The sequence below is a fragment of the Leguminivora glycinivorella genome, chromosome 19, assembly GCF_023078275.1.
Source record: "Leguminivora glycinivorella isolate SPB_JAAS2020 chromosome 19, LegGlyc_1.1, whole genome shotgun sequence".
NCBI lineage: Eukaryota > Metazoa > Arthropoda > Insecta > Lepidoptera > Tortricidae > Leguminivora > Leguminivora glycinivorella.
In genome coordinates, this window is record NC_062989.1 from 5,666,602 (window position 1) to 5,688,815 (window position 22,214).

The 22,214-nt window shown below is 37.9% G+C and overlaps 1 protein-coding gene across 1 annotated transcript in view; it reads left to right on the plus strand.

The window, feature by feature from the left end:
* The window catches only part of LOC125236270 (tetratricopeptide repeat protein 28), a 178,448-nt gene that overhangs the window by 9,101 nt on the left and 147,133 nt on the right, over nt 1-22,214 (plus strand).

Genomic DNA, 22,214 nt, shown 5'->3' on the forward strand with positions numbered 1-22,214 from the left:
TTTATCTAGCCGAAGTCCAGTATCTAGCCGAAGTCACATAGAAGGCATTATTACAGTCCGAATTCAAAGCAAGTGTTAATTAAAATCACACATGGACGTGGCGCTTGTTTAGCTAAGTACAAACTAAAGTATAAGTATCCCATAAATAAAAATAAAAAAAAGTAACTGACCGGTCAAGTGACTTATTGCACCCTTTCAATACGGATGCACCTACCTGGCGTTTTGCAAAGCTGTGACCTCATTGGCTAATGAATTTGAATTTGTCTGTCCACCGTGTTTTAAGTTAAGTAAGTTATTTGAATACTTAGTGGGCCTAAAACATCTGGGGAATACAACTTTTTAATTGAATGTGGTAAATTACACATGATATATGGAATATTTGGAATCTCTGTTAACATTTCAATATTAGTTAGTCAAATATATATATTTATTTTAGTAGAAAAATATATTTCAGTCATGTAAATTAAGAATAATCTTTAATTTCATAGATTATTTTTTATACCCGCTCATTTGGGTAGATACAGGTAAATACCGGGTAGATTGGGTAGATATGGGTATTTTCCCGGTATTTACCCGTCAGCGCCCATCTCTATCCCCGTGGTATCGGAGCAGACTGGTCTTTTTTGGACGTATTTCTAACTAAAAAGTTCGTCAAACACGGTATGTCGATATTTCGACGTAGTATATATCGATAACTTTTCACATCACTAGATTATCGACATTAGATGTCGAGTATTTCCCATCATTTTATTTCAGTGTACGTATATAAAAACTTAGCCCCGCCCCTAAATTTGATGCGATAGGGACAACTGCAGCTCAGGCGCGAAATCCCGCGTAAAAACTGCAAAAATCGAGGTTCCGCTCTCGACTGTTTCCTCCTCCAAAACTTAACCAATCGTTACGAAATTTGGAAATCAGAATGACAAGGAAATTATCTGTGTCGGACCGTTTCGTTTTTTTGGATAGTTGATCTCAGTTTTGAATACCACGCCTTTCTTTCTGGCAAATTCAATTAAGCCGTTTTGGCCAACTTTGAGAGGCTCTAATTCCTTTTAAAACAAAAATATCAAAAAAAGCAAAACGGTCCGACACAGATATTGATAATAAAAGTCTGTGTTGAAAAAACCATTGATCTAGCTTCAAAAACCAGAGAGGAAACAGGCGAGAGCGTTTGTATGGAGAAATGAGGGGTATCGTAGCGTCTTAATTCTAAAAGAAAATATCGTTCTCAAACAAAAGGTTGTTGTCAGCACTGTCGGAGACATTAAGCTAGGTTTACAGGGGTTTAGTATTTGTCATAATTTCTTTGAGAACGTCACATACTACACCCTGTTTTTATTGAATTCCGTTAACTTTAAGGGAAGATTCTTTAGTTCAAATAATTTCTCTAAGAAACTAGCGTCCTAACTCTTACGGTTATAGAATTATTCAAAAAAATTATTCCATTACTGAACACGTGTGTGGCATCCCTTACCACTTCCTAATGTTATTTGTTTTGACATGTGCCGTCAAACACTTGACAATGACTTTAATGTTATGATTAAGGTCCTCTCACACTAATTAATCCATTTATTATGTGTGGAAACGAGAATTTTTTTTTCCAATTTAAGAAAAAGCGATATACAGGTTGGTTCCTGATGATGAAGCTAACTGCGTGTCGAATTTAACGGAAAACAAAAAAACCACGGTGTATATTCTCAATTAGAGCATACATCAAGTCGCACTACTATCACTATAAGTTGTAGTAATTTGTACGACCGGGGCAAGTCTCGTAAATCTGATGTGACGAAGGAAAGCTAGCGCGGTCTAGAAAGTTGTTTCGCTATATCTAATTATTATCTAACGCGGCCCATCCAGTTGTAACTTATAATCCTCATCCTCCTTTCCAGCATTTGCCACGGCTCATGGGAGCCTGGGGTCCGCTTTGACAACTAATCCCAAGATTTTGCGTAGGCACTACACTTTTTTTTTTATACTACGTCGGTGGCAAACAAGCGTACGGCCCGCCTGATGGAAAGCGGTCACCGTAACCTATGGACGCCTGCAACTCAAAGAGTGTCACATGCGCGTTGCCACCCCATTAGAAACCTGTACATTCCCTTTTGCTTTGTTAAATACACATTAAAAAGGAGTGCACAAGTTCCAAAGAGGGTTCGGGTTGTCGACGACTCAAAGGACAATAGACGGAATAAGTCAGTTCCGTAAGTCCTCCCGTCATCAGCACACCGCACCCTCGGTGAGCTCTGGCAGCCTTACTCACCGGCAGGAGCACAACACTATGAGTAGGGTCTAGTGCTATTTGGCTGCGGTCTTCTGTAAGGCGGTGGTTTTTACGAAAGCGACTTCCATCTGACCTTCCAACGCGAAGGGTAACTAGACCTTATTGAAATTAGTCCTCACGATGTTTTCCTTCCCCGAAAAGCGACTGGCAAATATCAAATGACATTTCGCACATAAATTCCGAAAAACTCATTGGTGCGAGCCGGGGTGCGAACACGCGATCTCCGAAACGAAAGTCGCACGTTCTTACCGCTAGGCTATACGCTTCAGTTCTAAGTTATAATAACGTATTTAATCTGTTCAAGTAGCTTTATGACTAGTTTGTCACTCACTTGAAGTATAAGTAAGAGACTTTCTAAGCAAGTTGAATGCATTGAAAGTTAATTAAGTTACGCAAACGTTACCAAATTTATTAACGTCTAGGATTGTCTATGAATATTCATTAAACCAGAGTTAAAATTCATATCTATTTATTAACCCCCGACGCAAAAACGAAGGGGTGTTATAAGTTTGACGTGTCTGTCTGTCTGTCTGTCCGTCTGTCTGTCTGTCTGTCTGTCTGTTTGTCTGTCTGTGTGTGTGTCTGTCTGTGGCATCGTAGCTGCCGAACGGATGAACCGATTTTGATTTAGGTAGTTTTTTTTGTCTGAAATCTGAGTTAGTCGGGAGTGTTCTTAGCCATGTTTCATGAAAATCGGTCCACTATGTCACGGTCGGGGTTTTTTTCAAAATTTTAATTTTGTTCTTAATACAAAAAAACTGATTACAATTTATTCGTTAGATTTTTGTTCTTTTGGGTTATTAGGGTTCCGTACCAAAAAGGCACAAAAGGAACCCTTATAGTGCCACTTTGTCCGTCTGTCTGTCTGTCTGTCTGTCCGTTCGTCACATTACTTAATATCTCGAAAACGACTTATGATATCGATATGAAATTGGAATAGTTATGAACATTGTTAACATCTACAAATTGAAAGTATTATTTTATTATTAATGAGACAAGTTATCTACATTGTTACAATAACCTATTCAGTCCTTTATAAAAAGCGAAAATGTGAATGTGAAAATCATGAAATAATTAAAAATATTTGGCTACATCAAGACCGTTGAAAAAGCCGGTTCTGATCCTTGCACTAAACTTAGCAACTTTAGTATATGTAACGTTTCGCATATGTAATACTAGCTTTTTCCCGCGGCTTCGCCCACGTAAATAATCCATTTTCTCATACAAACTTTGGACCTCCATTTCACCCCCTTAGGAGGTGAATTTTGAAAAATCCTGTCTTAGTGCTTCTCTACACCTTTTAAGGAACCTACGTGCCAAATTTGGAATCTCTAGGACCTGCGGTTGCGGCTGTACGTTGATATGTCAGTCAGTTTTTATACAGAGTGGGGCCTGTAACAAAGGCGACGAATTGAACTCTAGGCTATTCTCCTTATACTGATCAACATTTGTTCGGCGACTTTTAACAATAACTTGTATTTTGATTTTTATCACCCTTGAAAGTTTTTTCTAAGAGGTAATGTATTGCGAATTCTGTTAAGTCTAAAGTATGACAGACAACGTCAATGACAACAATAATGGCGTACATTGAAGCTAATATTTATTTTGTATGAAAAATTAAAAATTTAAAGACTTCATAATTTTTAAAAGTCACTGAACAAATGTTGATCAGTATAAGGAGAATAGCCTACAGTTCAATTCTTCGCCTTTGTTACAGGCCCCACTCTGTATATTTAGAATTTAGATTTCATATATGTACAGTCAACCCTAGGCCATCACTCTACAACCATGTCAAAATGACAAGCAGTAACAGATTTCTTACAATCTGATTTATAACGTTACTACGACACTGTCCTACAGTGGCCTAGTGGTTTCAATTGGTTGACTGTACCTAACGTTTCGTATATCGTTCTCGATTTTTTTTTAAAAAGGGCTGAAAATTCATTCAGGATCTTTATCATAATCAGACAAGAGGTTAATGCACTTTTCGGAGCAAATTTGACGGATCGTCAGCGTTATCACCGGTAATATCACAAGTCATCATTTCAATTAGTCGAATACGGTCCGAGGAATGCGTGGATCTGACCAATGTAGAGATTGTAGCGCTTCGCGGTTTGGTATAAAAGACTTCAACGCGTGTCACTCGTATTGTGATACCCGTGTGCAAAGTCAGTAGGTATTACACTAAATCTAAATCTATTAAATTCATAACTTTTTTCTGAAAATTACCATACATATGCGATAGACGTTACATCAATTGCTGTTAAGAAACGGGCTTTGTGAGTTCGATCGATATGCGATTGACATGTCATAGTTTTGACACTTACTTAGTGTGAGTTAATTGTAAAGCCCCGTTTCTCAACAGCAATTGAAATAACATCTATCGTAGGTGTATGGTTTTTTTAGAAAAAATATGAATTTAAGAAAACTTACAATGCCATTTTCTTTCCTATAATGAACCTATATGCCGCGCGAAGTTAACGGAATTAAATAAAAACACGGTGTATATTATTTTCGTTAGTTTTTTTTTCTGGCAGCTTATGTTTTCACTTATCACGTATATCTTATGAGTATCGTATGTTTACATTGCTTGATTAAAAAAATCATGACAGTAAGTATTTTGTCGTAAACTTAAAGAGGGTCTGAATTAAAATTATTTTTATAAAGTTATGTATGTAAGTAATAACAGCCTTAAAATATACCTTCTTCTATCATTAAGTCATATTAATTTAGCTATCAACTCTATACATTCAATATTAAATTTAAATAGATAGTTGTAAAAAAGCAAGAAACTAGCCATAATATCTATCGCAAAAACAGTTAAACAAAAGATATAAAGAAACTTTTCGGCTTACCTGCCTTAAAAGCTGTACTTACCGTCACAGGTAGGCGAACCTGCCTGTGTATACAATTTGACAGTCAATGTTTTGATGGGGTACTATTTAAACTGACTCATCAATCATATGTTTGCAGATGCAGATACGAGATATATAAAGGAGATATGCACTGTTAATTTATTTATTTAAACTTTATTGCGCAATTTAAAATAATACAAATAGCGGACTTTATCCCTTAAGGCATTCTATACTAGTTAATTACTATTTTGAATTACATACTTTAAATTATAAAAACGTATGTACTCAAGGCAACTGGTACTGGTATTTTTTTGTATATTCATCACTTAGGAATATATGAATATACTATAGAATATATCGTCGCCGTAGAGCGAAAAGTCACCAAATCACAAAATGGCCAAAATTTACTTGTATATGTCATCAAAATCGCATTTTTTTTCTCCAAATTTGAGTCTTATTGCGGTAGCAATAGAGATCATAGTTCTAATTTTACAAAGTTAAAGAACTAACTAAAAACCCACCTCGGATTCAATATTTTACTCGAAAAATACCTAATTCTTTTATACTTTTTTATACTTCTTTGAACTTATTTATGAGCGTACCTAAGTCATTTTAGTTATTTTTCCCAAACTATTACTAAACGATTTAACCACGAAGAACCTCATTCAAAAAGTCACTTAATATACTTAGTTACTTTTAGAATACCTGGTATGTCAAAAGTGTGAAAGCGAAAATTAACTAACTCTGTTTAGTTATTTTTTATTTATAGTTTTAAGGCAATGTACATCATTTAACCAAAACGATAATTAATTAAACAGTTTTAATGAGTTTAACCCTACAAAAAAATGTAGAATATAATAACTAATCATATTTAATTAATTTTACAATAAAGACTGTACTGTACTCCGACGTGATTTGATTGAATTTCGCTCGCAAGTTAGTGACTTTTCGGCCAGTGCCGCGGGCCCCCGCACCGATACCGCACCGACGCGACTCCCCCCGCCGCGTCCTCCGGCCAGTCGTTGCGCATGAGAAAACTAGGGCAAACCTTAGTTAGCTTATTGGTGATACGTAGTTATTCGGTGATATCTGGTTATTATCTCGATTTGTGGGCACAGTGAGGAGATAAAACCTATAAAATCATTACGAATTAATTCGGAACATCCGACAGCAGTTGATGGCGGTGATTTTATAGGTTTTATCTCCTCACTGTGCTCACAAATCGAGATAATAACCAGATATCACCGAATAACTACGTATCACCAATAAGCCAAGGTTTGCCCTACTTACTATATATATGTTTTTGGATTCTGCTTAATATTTTAGGAACAAATTAAATCACGTCATTTCAAATTTTGCAAACACTTTATAAAATAAAATAAACATCAAGTCAAATTAAAATGGCCTCTAATTATATTAAAATCATCATTAGAAAATCCATAAAAATTAACATGGTCTTCCTAAAATAGCTTTCTTTACGCATCACAGTCACTCTTCGTCCTCGTCATCTGTTTCTGTGACATCAGGCTCACACAATCTGTCAATAACTGTCTTATTGGTCGGCAGACTTTGGTACCATGAATGAAGCTCTCGAGGAATAACTCCCTTAGTGCATAAATTTAAGAGATCTTTTTTTTTCGCCTCAGATATAGGCAATGCCTGTGGATATGCCTTTCGAATGGGATAGTCTTTTATCTTATTGATCCAGTCCTCGGCGTCGTCATGGTTGTCTGGTTCATCAGGTACACGTCCCTTGCGCCTCTTTGTGCGTCTCAGCGGCTTTCGCGGGCCACCGTAAATCTGTTGGACATTAAATTCAGAGTAGGGGCCCTCATGGCTGTAGCGAAATTTGACTACACGAGGACGCTGCTTCTCAAATCTGAGACACTTAAATTTAAGGCATGCCAATTTCTTGCCATCAGTGTCGTGTGTCGTATTTCTAACTAAAGCTTCATTCAACGCCCTGACATCGAGCATTTCGTCGTGAAGTAACTCTTTTATACCGTACCGTCGGTTTTTTTTGCCGTATATTACTTGAATGCGGATTATTATATTTGAGTAAATAATTGAATAAACATGTAATGGTTGTTGTACTTATAGTATGTAAAAAAGCATAATAATTTGCTTCATAACAATTGCGTGTACCGAGATTAAGTATGAAACGTGCTAAGTTAATTGTGCATTCAAGTAATATACACACACACACACACACACACACACACACACACACACACACACACACACACACACACACACACACACACACACACACACACACACCGCGTGCGAAGATACGCACTCTTGTATATGGTATCTTACACCTTTAACTGTAATCTGAAATCTGACATCTTCTGTATTCTCCTATTCTGTAGGTAAGGGTTCTAAATATATACGTGTACCTTAGATATATATTAAATACATGCTGTACTACTTTCGTAATCAGGCGTTGGATGAGCGGGTCGTCTCAACACAGGCGCTGTAAGCCTAAAGAGAAGTCCCAGCAAATTGTATAAGCATATGTTATTATTTAAATAAAGATATTTTTCATTTTCATTTTTTTTTTTTTTCATATACGGTTACGAAATTCAATTCCTTCTACACTTCGTACAGTCACCGGCAATAGTATCTTCCTACATGAAGGCGGCAAAAATATGTGACTCGCTCTTCTAACCCTACAAATAAGAGCGCGTCACATATTTTTGCGGCCTTATTGTCGGAAGATACTACTGCCGGTGACTGTAGGTACCTAGTCATAGTGAGAACGACATGAAATTTCTAGCGGCTTTCATTATTGGTTGTCAGTGTTGTCATTTTGATAAAGGTACGAATGCTCCACCATACGTCGTAAAAGAGTTACTTCACGACGAAATGCTCGATGCCAGGGCGTTGAATGAAGCTTTCGTTAGAAATACGACACACGACACTGATGGCAACAAATTGGAGTGGCTTAAATTGCAGTTGATGGAATCTCGCTCGAGGTTGTTCTAGAGTATGTCTACCTAGGGCAAACTCTCCAACTAGGTAAGAACAGCTTCGAGAGAGAAGCCAACAGAAGAATTCGGCTGGGCTGGGCAGCATTCCATAAGCTTCGCGGAGTCTTCTCGTCACCCATCCCACAATGTCTCAAGTCGAAGGTCTTCGACCAGTGTGTCCTACCTGTAATGACCTACGGTGCCGAGACGTGGGCACTCACGGCTGGATTGGTCCACCAATTCAAAGTCGCTCAACGAGCTATGGAGAGGGCTATGCTCGGGGTATCTCTGAGGGATCACATCAGAAATGATGTGATCCGTCACAGAACCAAAGTTACCGACATAGCTCACCGGATTAGCAAATTGAAGTGGCAGTGGGCTGGTCACGTTAGTCGCAGGACAGACGGTCGGTGGAGCCGAAAGGTTCTTGAGTGGAGACCGCGACTCGGTAAACGTGGTGCAGGACGCCCTGTGACAAGATGGAGTGACGACATCCGCAAGTTGGCTGGTGTTGGCTGGATGAGATTAGCTGAAGATCGGGAGCAGTGGCGTGCATTAGAAGAGGCCTATGTCCAGCAGTGGACGAGGATAGGCTGATAATGATGAAATTTTAAGTGTCTCAGATTTGAGAAGCAGCGTCCTCGTGTAGTCAAATTTCGCTACAGCCATGAGGGCCCCTACTCTGAATTTAATGTCCAACAGATTTACGGTGGCCCGCCAAAGCCGCTGAGACGCACAAAGAGGCACAAGGGGCGTGTACCTGATGAACCAGACAACCATGACGACGCCGAGGACTGGATCAATAAGATAAAAGACTATCCCATTCCAAAGGCATATCCACAGGCATTGCCTATATCTGAGGCGAAAAAAAAAGATCTCTTAAATTTATGCACTAAGGGAGTTATTCCTCGAGAGCTTCATTCATGGTACCAAAGTCTGCCGACCAATAAGACAGTTATTGACAGATTGTGTGAGCCTGATGTCACAGAAACAGATGACGAGGACGAAGAGTGACTGTGATGCGTAAAGAAAGCTATTTTAGGAAGACCATGTTAATTTTTATGGATTTTCTAATGATGATTTTAATATAATTAGAGACCATTTTAATTTGATTTGATGTTTATTTTATTTTAATAAAGTGTTTGCAAAATTTGAAATGACGTGATTTAATTTGTTCCTAAAATATTAAGCAGAATCCAAAAAAATATATATAGTAAGTAGGGCAAACCTTGGCTTATTGGTGATACATAGTTATTCGGTGATATCTGGTTATTATCTCGATTTGTGAGCACAGTGAGGAGATAAAACCTATAAAATCACCACCATCAACTGCTGTCGGATGTTCCGATTTAATTCGTAATGATTTTATAGGTTTTATCTCCTCACTGTGCCTACAAATCGAGATAATAACCAGGTATCACCGAATAACAACGTACCACCAATAAGCCAAGGTTTGCCCTAGTTTTTAACTAACACGTATTTTCACTCTATCACAGCAGTCATAATTCAACTAACTCTACTTAGTTAAGTCTAAACACACTAAAATGTGTGCAAATAATCATTAACTTCGTTCAAAAAATCACTAAGTCATAATTAAGGTGTAATATTTAAGGGCAAAAATTAATTATCGCCTATAGCTCCTAAATCGTAAGTGTGAATAATATAAATCCATTTTGAGCCCAAAGAATAGCAGTTTCCAATTAATAAACAGATATAAAAAAGATAGAAGATAGAAGGTGTAATATTTAAGGGCAAAAATTAATTATCGCCTATAGCTCCTAAATCGTAAGTGTGAATAATATAAATCCATTTTGAGCCCAAAGAATAGCAGTTTCCAATTAATAAACAGATATAAAACCACAATTTCATCTGAAGATAATTTCAGTAAAAATTATTTTAATTATTTTTTTCTTTAAACTCTCATAACTCAAAATGACCAATGAACGATTTGGTGACTTTTCGCTCTACGGCGACGATATGTAACTTCACCTAGAATTCACAACACAAATTCTCTTTACCTTATAGTCACACTACGTTACAATTTGTAAGTTTAGAATCCGCCAAATGTTATCTAAATCAGAGCGATAAAAAAACAAGAAAAATAATTATAGAAAATTCAACGAAAAATTCTTAAAAAAAAACAAAAAAATACCGAATAAGTCCGTTTTCACATTATCCGATCCGATATCGGATGTCGGCAGAATTTCAATAGAAAAAATCCAAGATGGCGCCTGTAATGTATGGGATATCGGTCCTACATCCGATATCGGATCGGATAATGTGAAAACGCACTAAGACTTCATCGAAACATTCTTCGGACCTTTCATTCCTTCGACTAGCAACTGCCTCAATTTCTTCTAAGTCTGTATCGTGCGTATAATCGAATCACATTCCGGAGTAACGCGGCAAGTAGCCGCGCGTGGTGCCCGCGGGGTGCGCACGCGCACAGCTTTGTTACCATGGCAACGCCACCATCATAAGCATACTGTCCTGGCCGGTTTCGACCACCTACTAAATGTGGTGTTCTTCGCCTGTTCCTCTGACTAGATAGCAACTGTCGAAATATCTTCAAGTTCTTTAACGAATGTACCGTGTGTATAATCGTATCACATTCCAGAGTCCAGAGTAATGTAAGAAGGCAAGTAGCCGCGCGTGGTGCCCGCGGGGTGCGCACGCGACGGTGCGCTTTGTTACCATGGCAACGCAACATCACATAAGACGGCCATATCTGTACAGACAAAGACATATGTAACTCCGTATAGACGGATAAAGACTAAGAAAAAAATGTACCTCAAAGCCCTAGAGAAAAAGGTACGGTGGCCCAGATGACGTTACACCTTTGGGGAACGCTCGGCTAGATGGCGCTAATATTAACACATATCAAGCTAAGAATATGAGCCAAATTGTCAAAACTGAGGTTCAAAAGTTTTAAGCTTGTGTCGAGAGATGGCAGCCTGTAGACTGTGATTACACATTTTACTTTGACAGGAACTCTCTATAATACTCGATCCTCTTTGATACAGAATAGCGACTCGCATTAACTTAGCACTCAAAAAAATTACGTAATGCTATCTGTAGTATATTGGTGTGTTTCTCAGAAGTGATTTGTGTATTAATTAATTGCCATCCTCCTGAGGCACCCGGATATACAACACTATCCTCTTTGCTATACTGGCGAAGGATTCCGACGATATATGAAAACAACATTTAACATACAATAATATCGCGCCTGTATCCCATAAAGGGGTAGGCAGAGTACATAAACTACTCGAGTCTCAGGGCCACTCTTGGCAAAAAGGGGAAGTACTTGAAGTAAAACGAAATTCTGACATTGCAGTGACAGGTTGGCTGCCGATGGCCGACGGAAAGGTTTTCGAGTGGCGATCGCGTATCGGAAGGCGCAGCGTGGGTAGGCCCCCCACAAGGCGGACTGATGACCTGGTGAAGGTTGCAAGAGTCCGCTGGATGCGGGTGGCGCAGGACAGGTCATTGTGGCAATCATTGGGGGAGGCCTATGTCCAGCAGTGGACGTCTTTCGGCTGATATGATGATGATGATGATGATGAGTGACAGGTTGCCCATGTGGTGACTGGTGACGGGTTAATAATTTCACCACCCCCTTTCTGCCTGTGGGTGTCGTAGAAGTCGACTGTGGGATATGGAAGTTCTTCAAAAAGGAGTGTTCAGGTTTTTAAATTATCTGCAACGCGTATGTGATATCTCTGGAGTTGCATTTAGGGTTCTTGTTCGCGAGTGATATTAAATAAAAATATCCATGAGTAATATCGGAGCGTATGTTTGTTTGCCACCACCCTAAAGGAAAATAAATAAATAAATAATAATAAATAAATATTAAAGGACATTCTTACACAGATTGAATGAGACCCACGGTAAGCTCAAGAAGGCTTGTGTTGTGGGTACTCAGACAACGATATATATAATATGTAAATACTTATATACATAGAAAACATCCATGACTCAGGAACAAATATCTGTGCTTATCACACAAATAAATGCCCTTACCGGGATTCGAACCCGGGACCGCGGCGCAGCAGGCAGGGTTACTACCGACTGCGCCAGACCGGTCGTCTAATAAAAATAAAGTATAATAGTCTCACATTCCTGGAGTAGGCAAGTAGCCACTCGTGGTCCCCTCAGGGTGCGCACGCGACTCCAAACTCCACCGATTTTCGAAAGGCTTTTGTTACAAGAGAGGTGAAATTATATACAAGTGCTCGAATTTAGGTACCATGTTAACAACAGTATAGATTTTAAAAATGGGGAATTACTGCCTTGGGTGAGACTGGCACTCACGGCCTGTCGGAGTTCAAGTGTCACCTAGCCTGAGGCGGTAATTTTTCACTTTTAAAATTATTTTAAGCATAGTGGCATCAATAGGCTTGTTTGGTATACTTAAAATATAATATTTTATGCAGTGCACGAAATAAAGCACCACATAATTAAAAGATTTATATGGACAGTAGTTATGTTCCAACATAATTTATATTTAATAAATCTTAAAGAAAGATATAAAGTAGGTAAATGAATTGACCGTGACGTCACTCCTCAGTATTTCATAGTAATTCTATATTAGCAAATCATTTTGACAGTTCTTAAAAAGACGCTGATTTGACTACCTAGTAGTACTTAAACTAGCCTATTGCGGACGTTTCTGCTACAATAACATTTCTGCTTCAACTTTTAGTTCAATTTCTGTGTAGATTTTGTAATTTGGAAAAAGGTAAATTAGCAAAACGGGTCGCTCGTGGATTCTAGAGTCGAAGATTGCTTGAAAATAATTGTCCCTTTGATGGATAAGTTCGCCTTTGTACTTCACATCTCAATGTATTTTAATTTTTAGTCATGGGCACCTTATTAGTCCATTGCACAGATAAAGAATTTCATACGTGAGAGCGAGATGATATGTTTTTTCTCTCTCACCTATGAATGACAGTGACAATGTCACTGTCCTTCATATGTGAGACACTGACGATAAAATGTCAGTGTCCCTCCTCATTGACAAGCTTCAACTACGATAACTAAGAATGCAACATCGTAAACATGTATAAATAGATCGTGCAGAATAAAGCTGGTCACGCGCACATTGTTCTTTTCTTGTAGCGGTCAATCCGTCGTGACTGTGAGTAATACGTCTATAGTGTATGCATAAAAAGGGCTTTACGGATATGGTACCACGAAGCTTTTTGAGGATTTTGGAACCAATTTATTTCTCCCCTGTTTTGTAGACATGCAAAAAATGGATAAAGTTCCGTTTAAAGCAAAGAAGAATCTTAAATAGATAAGACTCGACTAAATGATACCACATCTACTCGTGTTATGATTTTTTCTCGCTGATATCTCGCATGGATTAATACCTCATCAGTTCTTACATTTCAAAAAAATCGTTTGTATAGTTCCTGATAAGGAATCCGTGCATATTATCTGTGTTGGGGTAAACTTAACCCTTAATTAAATGCATGGTGATGTATATGCATCACTTATTTGATGGCCTGTGGCTCAATATGTAGATATCCAAAATCACATTTATAGCTTAATTATTATTCAGTAAGTATTTATTATTATTTAAAAAATAATTAAATAAATTAAATAATATTATGATTTACTATTTATTATTTAAGGATAAAGATGAAATGGCGGAAAAGTGTGAAAAAACAGGATGATGGCGATTTTTAGTATGTGATTTAGGCAGAATTTTTCGGAGTAAGTAATTAGTTTATGTTTAAGCATTTTGTCATGAGGGTTTCACAAATAGTGTACCTTTCTAATAGTAGTCAAACTTTACAAATAAAACTTACCAATAATTCTATATTTATATAAATAAGTTTTGGCCTATTTAACTTCTAACACCGATTTAGTATTAAAATCGGTATTAAATATTTTTTTTATTATTTTTCCCAGAGTCAGAAAACCATTGTCTATCACATATATTAATATCTCGTTAAAATAAAAATTAATGCATTTAAGGGTTAATCTAATGAGCTCTAAATGTTAATTTAAAAATAAGAGAGTTCTACTCGTAAAAATTGAAATAATATATGAATTAAATAATAATCAACAATGCCAACTTGTTACTGCCAAGATTGTCAAATAAAAAGTCAAGGCGGTTAAAATAGTTTTAAATCAAATCTTATTATATTGAGTTTCATGGACGAGATAACATCTTCAACTATCTTCAACTAGTTTTCGTAAATTCCATCTTACCTTACGTTTACAACCTACTTCTCCTTAAATTTTGATGAGTTGAAGCACGCCACTTGCCGTGCACGTAATCACGCTCAGTTAGGATTTGAACCACCTGGCTACTGTTTAAGAGAATAGCTCCAGGCGGAGGGTCGGTTGGGGCATGTTGAAACAGTCCTCACGGTCAGCATCAAAAGTGGCGTCGTACTATGCGTCAAAAGTATTGAACTTTCTTTAATACCTTAGGAATGTCCCTGGGAATTAGGGTTTTAAAATAAATATTTATGTATCTTTAAGTAAAAGGTATATGTAGATTTATCAAAGGTTTTGGGGCATTATTTAATCTGTTTCTATTAATGGCGGACTGAATACTATTCAACCTTGTTTGACTTCGGAAACTCTTCGCACAAAAAAAATACATACATACATACATACAATCACGCCTGTATCCCATGAAGGGGTAGGCAGAGCACATAAAACTACTTAAGTTTCAGTGCCACTCTTGGCAAATAAGGGGTTGACAGAAAACGAAACTGTGACATTACAAAAAAAATGCTGTATAAAAATCATAAACACGATGTATAAAATCTTTCTTTTAAAAATAAGTAATATTTAATGCTAAAACATATTATAATGCAGCGCGATAACTAGTAACTAGTTGACTAAATTATTTATCTGGAAACATAACATGTACATACTCGTAACTCGAAAACAACGGACTGAAGCAAGTTTAAAATGTGAGTGGTTCACTGACAGACCCTACCCTACCCTACATGTTACATGTTTTTGTTACTCACTAATTTATCTTCCCAAAAACGTAAATAAAACCTTATTCGTTCGGAATAAGGAGAATAATTTGTACGATGGTTTTAGAATAAGCGAAGGAAATTACAGTACCCATTGTAAATGCCGCCAGGTATCGTTTAAAATTATTGATGGCATTCTTTTCTTTGAATTTTTGTCTGTGGATCTTTATATGAACTCGGAATTAAGATAAAGTTGAGGTAAACTTATAGTGGAAGTAGACCATGAACGCTGTGTACAGAGGATCGATCATTGTAGACAACATTGTAGACTCGAATTGCTACGTAGAGTAGCAATTATTTGGGTTGGTGCAACTTGACATTCTTTTACATAGTTTACGTTATCACTACAGATAAGTGTGTACAGTAGGTCTAGCACATGATTGCTGCGAGAGTATGTCGCCGCGAGATAGATGACACGTCTTTGTCTAATTGTATTAATGACATACGGATGGGTAGTCTATCTCGCGGCGACATACTCCCGCGGCAAACATGTGCTATTAGCTAGGCCGACTGGGTTACGAGGGCCAATCACTTTAAACAACAACAATTAGCTCGAATTGCTTGCTACGTAGCAATTATTAGGGTTGGTGCCACCTGGTGCAACTCCATGTTCCAAGAACAAAATTCCATGCTTTGGAAAGGAACAACATAATTCGACCTTGAACCGTTGTCAAAGTGTCAAAGTTCAGTTTGAAGGAAGTGTTCTCTCTGTCCGGTAGATTTATTATTTATTCTGTGCTTCAACCTCATATTGCAGCTATTTCAGATGCATCATGTCGTCTTAAAGGACAAAATATCGTGTCTATGATTGCAGCCACTCGAAATTGCGTCGTAAACGTCAGATGAATGCGTACATATTTATGATGGCAGGAAACAGTTATATTTGAACGCACTTGGTAAGTCCGATCAAGGAGGACTTATTCTTTTTCATATATTATGCTCTGAAAGTGGCATCACACCTCGGACACTGGCGATCAAATATATGAAAGAGGCGCGTTCCTAGCACACAGTCTAAGCTCGTGTAGGTGAACGCGTACTATGCTTGTATGAGTGAAATATGACAGGTCGACTGTTCACGTTTTTGTCGCCGGGAACTGTGAGGTGACCGAGAGGGGGCGGGCGGCACTTTCAACGGGGAGCGGTATAGTGACCATACTGTACTCTTTATTATACTGTGGTGGCGCTTTGTTTATACATATCATAACGTAAAAGCGAATCAGCAACTCTGTATCCAGTTATTTCGAATATGAACCAGAAAATAGTTATGAAAATCACCACTACTTCAGTTCAGCTTTATGGCTTCTCTCGTAATCTGTATTTATGCTGCAGAGGGTGTTTTCACAAGGGCTTGTTTTTCTATAAGTATCAATTGGGGTTTATTTCTCTATGAAAACAGAAAAAAATAACCTCATTTGACATACTCAAAAAACCCCTATTATCCAAATAAGATCAAAAATTGGCTGTGACAGATGGACAGACAGACGCATGAGTGATCCTATAAGGGTTCCGTTTTTCCTTTTTGAACCCTAAAAACCATACCGAATCTTAGAAACAGAGTCGGCGTTCAGTTATTTAGAGCAGCGGTTCTCAAACTTTTTTTCCATGGAACCCTTTTGGAAAGCAAAATATCTGACGGAACCCTTAAATTAAATAAAAAAAAATAGTTTATAGCAAGGTTTTATGGAAGAGAGTTGAAATCGCATATCAGTCAACCAAAATTCACACGGAGCCCCCAGAGAGGTTTTGCAGAGCCCCAGGGCTCTGCAGAGCACACTTTGAGTATGGCTGATTTAGAGTATAAACTAGGAAATAGTGTAGAAAATCGCCACTTCTTCAGTTCTGCTTTATGGCTGCTCTCGTAATCTGTATTTATGGTGTGGGGGCGTTTTATCACCTCTATTCAGCTTACCGACGGTCTGTGTGGATTTAGACACTTCCTACTTGTAAAGTACGGGTAGCTTAGCTATCGCCGGCAAAATATAGGTATGGTTATTGGAAACCAAATAATGTTTAGTTACAAATTATATTTTATGTGTAGCGCATTCCCTAAATAACATTTACTTGTCGAGACTTTGTTATTTGTCTTTAGACTTTAGACTAGAAAATTAGGTATTCATAACTTTTCAGGTTTGAAGTTAGTAGAAGTTTTGTTTTCCGAGACGGAAACACGTTAAACTTAAGAGCCAGATGATTGTTACATTACCTGCAGGAACTGAAATGGATGACTTTTTGGCAATAACTGGCGCTAAATGTATGTTGCACGAGAACGCAAGCTGTGCTAGACCGGCTGGGTACGTACTACCAGACTCCGTATAGACGGATAAAGTCTAAGAAAAAAACGTACCTCATTACCATACATAAAAAGGTACGGTGGCCTAGATGGCATTACACCTTTCGGGTACGCTCAGCTAGATGGCGCTATTATTAATATTTGACATTTTAACACATATCAGGCTCAGAATATGGGCCAAATTGTCAAAACTGAGGTTCAAAAGTTTTAAGCCTGTGTCGAGAGATGGCAGTAGACTGCACTGTGATTACACATTTTACTTCGACAGTAACTCTCTATAATACTCGATCCTCTTTGGTACTACGTAGCCAAATGCACAAACTCTTACGATACTATCTCTTTTTCGATTCCATATTAGCGCAACGGACCTAAACGGCGTTTCGATCGGCACCTATTAGCGTGATTGACATTTTGACTAAGTCAGATGGGCTCAGTGACTCTTTATCTGGATCTACACCTACCTATATACCATAAATTTCATGGGATGATACTCTTACACAATTTTAAACTGCATTTGCCACTTACTTTTCCTACAACAATATAATGCTACACTTTTCCGCCAATACTTTAAAGTTCGGCCACACATGCGCGTTTTGAGAGCGTAGCGTTAGCGGAGGGAGCGCAATGATAGCGATGCGCCGCGCCGGACGCTGGAGTTGCGCCAGCGCAGCGGACGCCGGCGGGAACTTACGAGCACGGATTTGAGCGGAATGCTGCATTCCGCTCCGCTAACGCTACGCTATCGAAACGCTTTATGTGTGACGGAGGCTTTAGCTACTAGTAACAATGTTACAGAGATATCTTATAGCGAGTTTGACAACCATCAGCGGATACTTACGTGGCATCAGATCTTACCGGCAACCGACATCCTTTATCTCACACAGTCAAACTCAACCTTAAACCTAATGCTATAAGTTTTAAAATAGACTAAATATTACCATTTATATCCTCTTTTAAACACATTCAATAAGCTACCTTAAGTTTATTTTACTATGGTTGAATAGAGTTTAATATTGGTGATCAAATCGAGAATGCTTTCAAGAAAATTGCACATTAGAGCCATACTTTGCTCATAATACTCATAATTATAAACTAATACGAACACAAGAAGGGAAATTGATACGCACTTTATGTCGAGCACTGATATTAACAGTGACCTGAACTGGCTTTATGTGATTGAAATAAGGTCGACGAATATCTATTAAGCTTAGTAGTACTCTCGTGACAATAAGTGGTGCAGTAAAAGTCCTAAGTTAAGTACATAAGTCACTATACATACATGTATAAACTTTATCGAAAAGTGAGACTATTAAAAGACACATGGGCATGCCGCCTGTCAGGGCTGTTAGCTGCTCCCATCGGTAGTTTCCATAAAAATAGTTCCGCTTTAAGAGGGCATTCAACGAAAACGTCGTAATAATGTAAAATTGATAGTTTTAGTCGGCAAAATGCTACACTTTCCGTCATCTAAAAGACTTATTAAGTTCAGGATTCGATTAGGACATCTTCTTAACTTACATGTTGTGAGACTGGATTTTTAAAAACTAACTCACTTAATTAATTATGATTTTTTTTCTGGTGCATGTTTAGGAAAACCCGCGAAAAGTGCTGACTTAGTCCGTCTAATTTGTAAAATTTGGATAGTTTTGAATGCTTCAAGTAGTAAATTTGTATTATGTATATCCTGTACTACAATCATCTGAGACTACTTCTTTGTTATAAGGCTTTAGAATAGAGTAAATGAGGATATGATAAATCCAATTTGTTTCAGAAATCACCTCAGAATAAGTGTCAATTTCTTCGAAAACTTACGTGTTTTTGAAGTAGTTTTAATATAAAAATAATCTGCAACGCTTACTCAAACAGATTTTATGCAAAAGTATTCTATTAATTGCAATTTAATATTTTTGACGATTTTTTAAAAATGCCTCCTTATTACCGGTTACGCGCGCTTGCGATGTCAGTACCGCGGCAGAGCTTGTAGAGGCAGGACGTATGTTAGTCCGCTCCGCACGCGGCTCGACGATCGCGAAGTTATTTTGTCATTGTGTGCGGCACCCGCCGTGTCCAAAACCGCACTTGTGTGCGTGTTTGGCTGTACTGTTGCATGTATACTGCGACCGAAAACTTTGATCCTTGGGTTGACGACTTTGGTAACTAACTAATTAACTTGACTAATATTTTTAGTAAGTATTATTTATTATTGAATATCATTTGAAGTTACTGACTCGTCTCAACAAAATCTTTGACAATAGATGGTACTCAGGATCTGATGATGAAGTCAGATGGTAGTCATGAGTTCTCATCAAACAGGTCTTGAAACCATTTCGTGTTTGGGCTCGTTTGATTCGCCTCAACAAGATCTTTGACAAGAGGTGATGGTACCCAGGATCTGATGATGAAGCCGGAAGGTAGTCATGAGTTCTCATCAACCAGGTCTTGAAACTATTTCGTGTTTGGGCTCGTTTGATTTGCCTCAACAAGATCTTTGACAAGAGGTGATGGTACCCAGGATCTGATGATGAAGCCGGAAGGTAGTCATGAGTTCTCATCAACCAGGTCTTGAAACCATTTCGTGTTTGGGCTCGTTTGGTTCGTCTCAACAAGATCTTTGACAAGAGATGGTACCCAGGATCTGATGATGAAGCTGGAAGGTAGTCAAGAGAATTCATCAACCAGGTCTTGAAACCACTCCGTGTTTGGGCTCCTTTGGTTCGTCTCAACAAGATCTTTGACAAGAGATGGTACCCAGGATCTGATGGTGAAGCCGGAAGGTAGTCAAGAGTATTCAACAACCAGGTCTTGAAACTCTTCTGTGTTTGGGCTCGTTTGATTCGTCTCAACAATATCTTTGACAAGAGATGGTACCCAGGATCTGATGATGAAGCTGGAAGGTAGTCAAGAGTATTCCACGACCAGGTCTTGAAACCACTTCGTGTTTGGGTTCGTTTGATTCGTCTCAACAAGATCTTTGCCAAGAGATGGTAATCACTCTTTTATACTCTGGCGCATCACTGTGTCAACAGTCAACTAAAGCAGGTAGGCGTAGCGTAGAGTTGTATTTCCTTACAAAAAACCAATACATAGATGTGGACCTTCCTGTGCTCCATGCAATTAAAACAACATAATATTTAAAAACCGGCCGAGAGCGTGTCGGGTCACGCTCAGTGCCTACACTGAGCGTGGGCCCGACACGCTCTCGGCCGGTTTTTAAAGCCGCGTTGGTAAATAGCCGCTCGGCTCTTCCGTAGTTTTCCATATTTTTCAAAAACTACAGAACCTATCAAGTTCAAAACAGTTTTCCTAGAAAGTTTATAAAGTTCTACTTTTGTGATTTTTAAATATTTTTTAAATATATGATTAAAAAGTTAGAGTGGGGGGGGACACACTTTTTTTTTCTTTAGGAGCGATTATTCCCGAAAATATTAATATTATCAAAAAACGATTTCAGTAATTCATTTTTAAATACCTATCCAACAATAAATCATACGTTAGGGTTGATATGAAAAAAAAAATCACTCCCTACTTTAGGTACGTGTAGGGGGGTACCCTAATAAAACATTTTTTCCACTTTTTATTTTTGCACTTTGTCGGCGTGACTGATATACATATTGGTACCAAATTTCAGCTCTCTAGTTCTAACGGTCACTGAGATTATCCGCGGACGGACGGACGGACGGAGGGACAGACAGACAGACATGGCGAAACTATAAGGGTTCCTAGTTGACTACGAAACCCTAAAAACACATTTTAAATATTAAACTTATATTGACCGGGATATAGACCGTGAATATAAGTCTAATGAAAATAACCGTGAATCATTCAAAAGTCAAAACTCTTACATTTTAAATATAAAAAAAAAACTACTTAAAATTAAAGAAAACCGATCTTAGTTCCATTATATACAGAGTGGGGCCTGTAACAAAGGCGAAGAATTGAACTGTAGGCTATTCTCCTTATACTGATCAACATTTATTCAGTGACTTTTAAAAATTATGAAGTCTTTAAATTTTTAATTTTTCATACAAAATAAATATTAGCTTCAATGTACGCCATTATTGTTGTCATTGACGTTGTCTGTCACACTTTAGACTTAACAGAATTCGCAATACATTACCTCTTAGAAAAAACTTTCAAGGGTGATAAAAATCAAAATACAAGTTATTTTTAAAAGTCGCCGAACAAATGTTGATCAGTATAAGTGCGTTTTCACATTATCCGATCCGATATCGGATGTCGGACCGATATCCCATACATTACAGGCGCCATCTTGGATTTTTTCTATTGAAATGCTTCCGACATCCGATATCGGATCGGATAGTGTGAAAACGGCTTAAGGAGAATAGCCTAGAGTTCAATTCTTCGCCTTTGTTACAGGCCCCACTCTGTATATGTACCTAGAAAACATCATCATCTTCCTTGCGTTATCCCGGCATTTGCCACGGCTCATGGGAGCCTGCGGTCCACTTTGACAACTAATCCCAAGATTTGGCGTAGGCACTAGTTTTTACGAAAGCGACTGCCATCTGACCTTTCAACCCAAAGGGTAAACTAGACCTTATTGGAATAAGTCCGGTTTCCTCACGATGTTTTCCTTCACCGAAAAGAACCTAGAAAACATATCATATACAAAATAAAATAAAACTAAGAAAACGGATTATATTCATTATACGCGATATAATCTGATTCCATAAATTTATTTCATGAGTAACTATCGCGGTGACAGAAGACAATATTATATACACAATTTATTATATTATAAAAGTTTTTTAATTTATTTCTTCCAAGGCTACACACGTTTTAATAAAA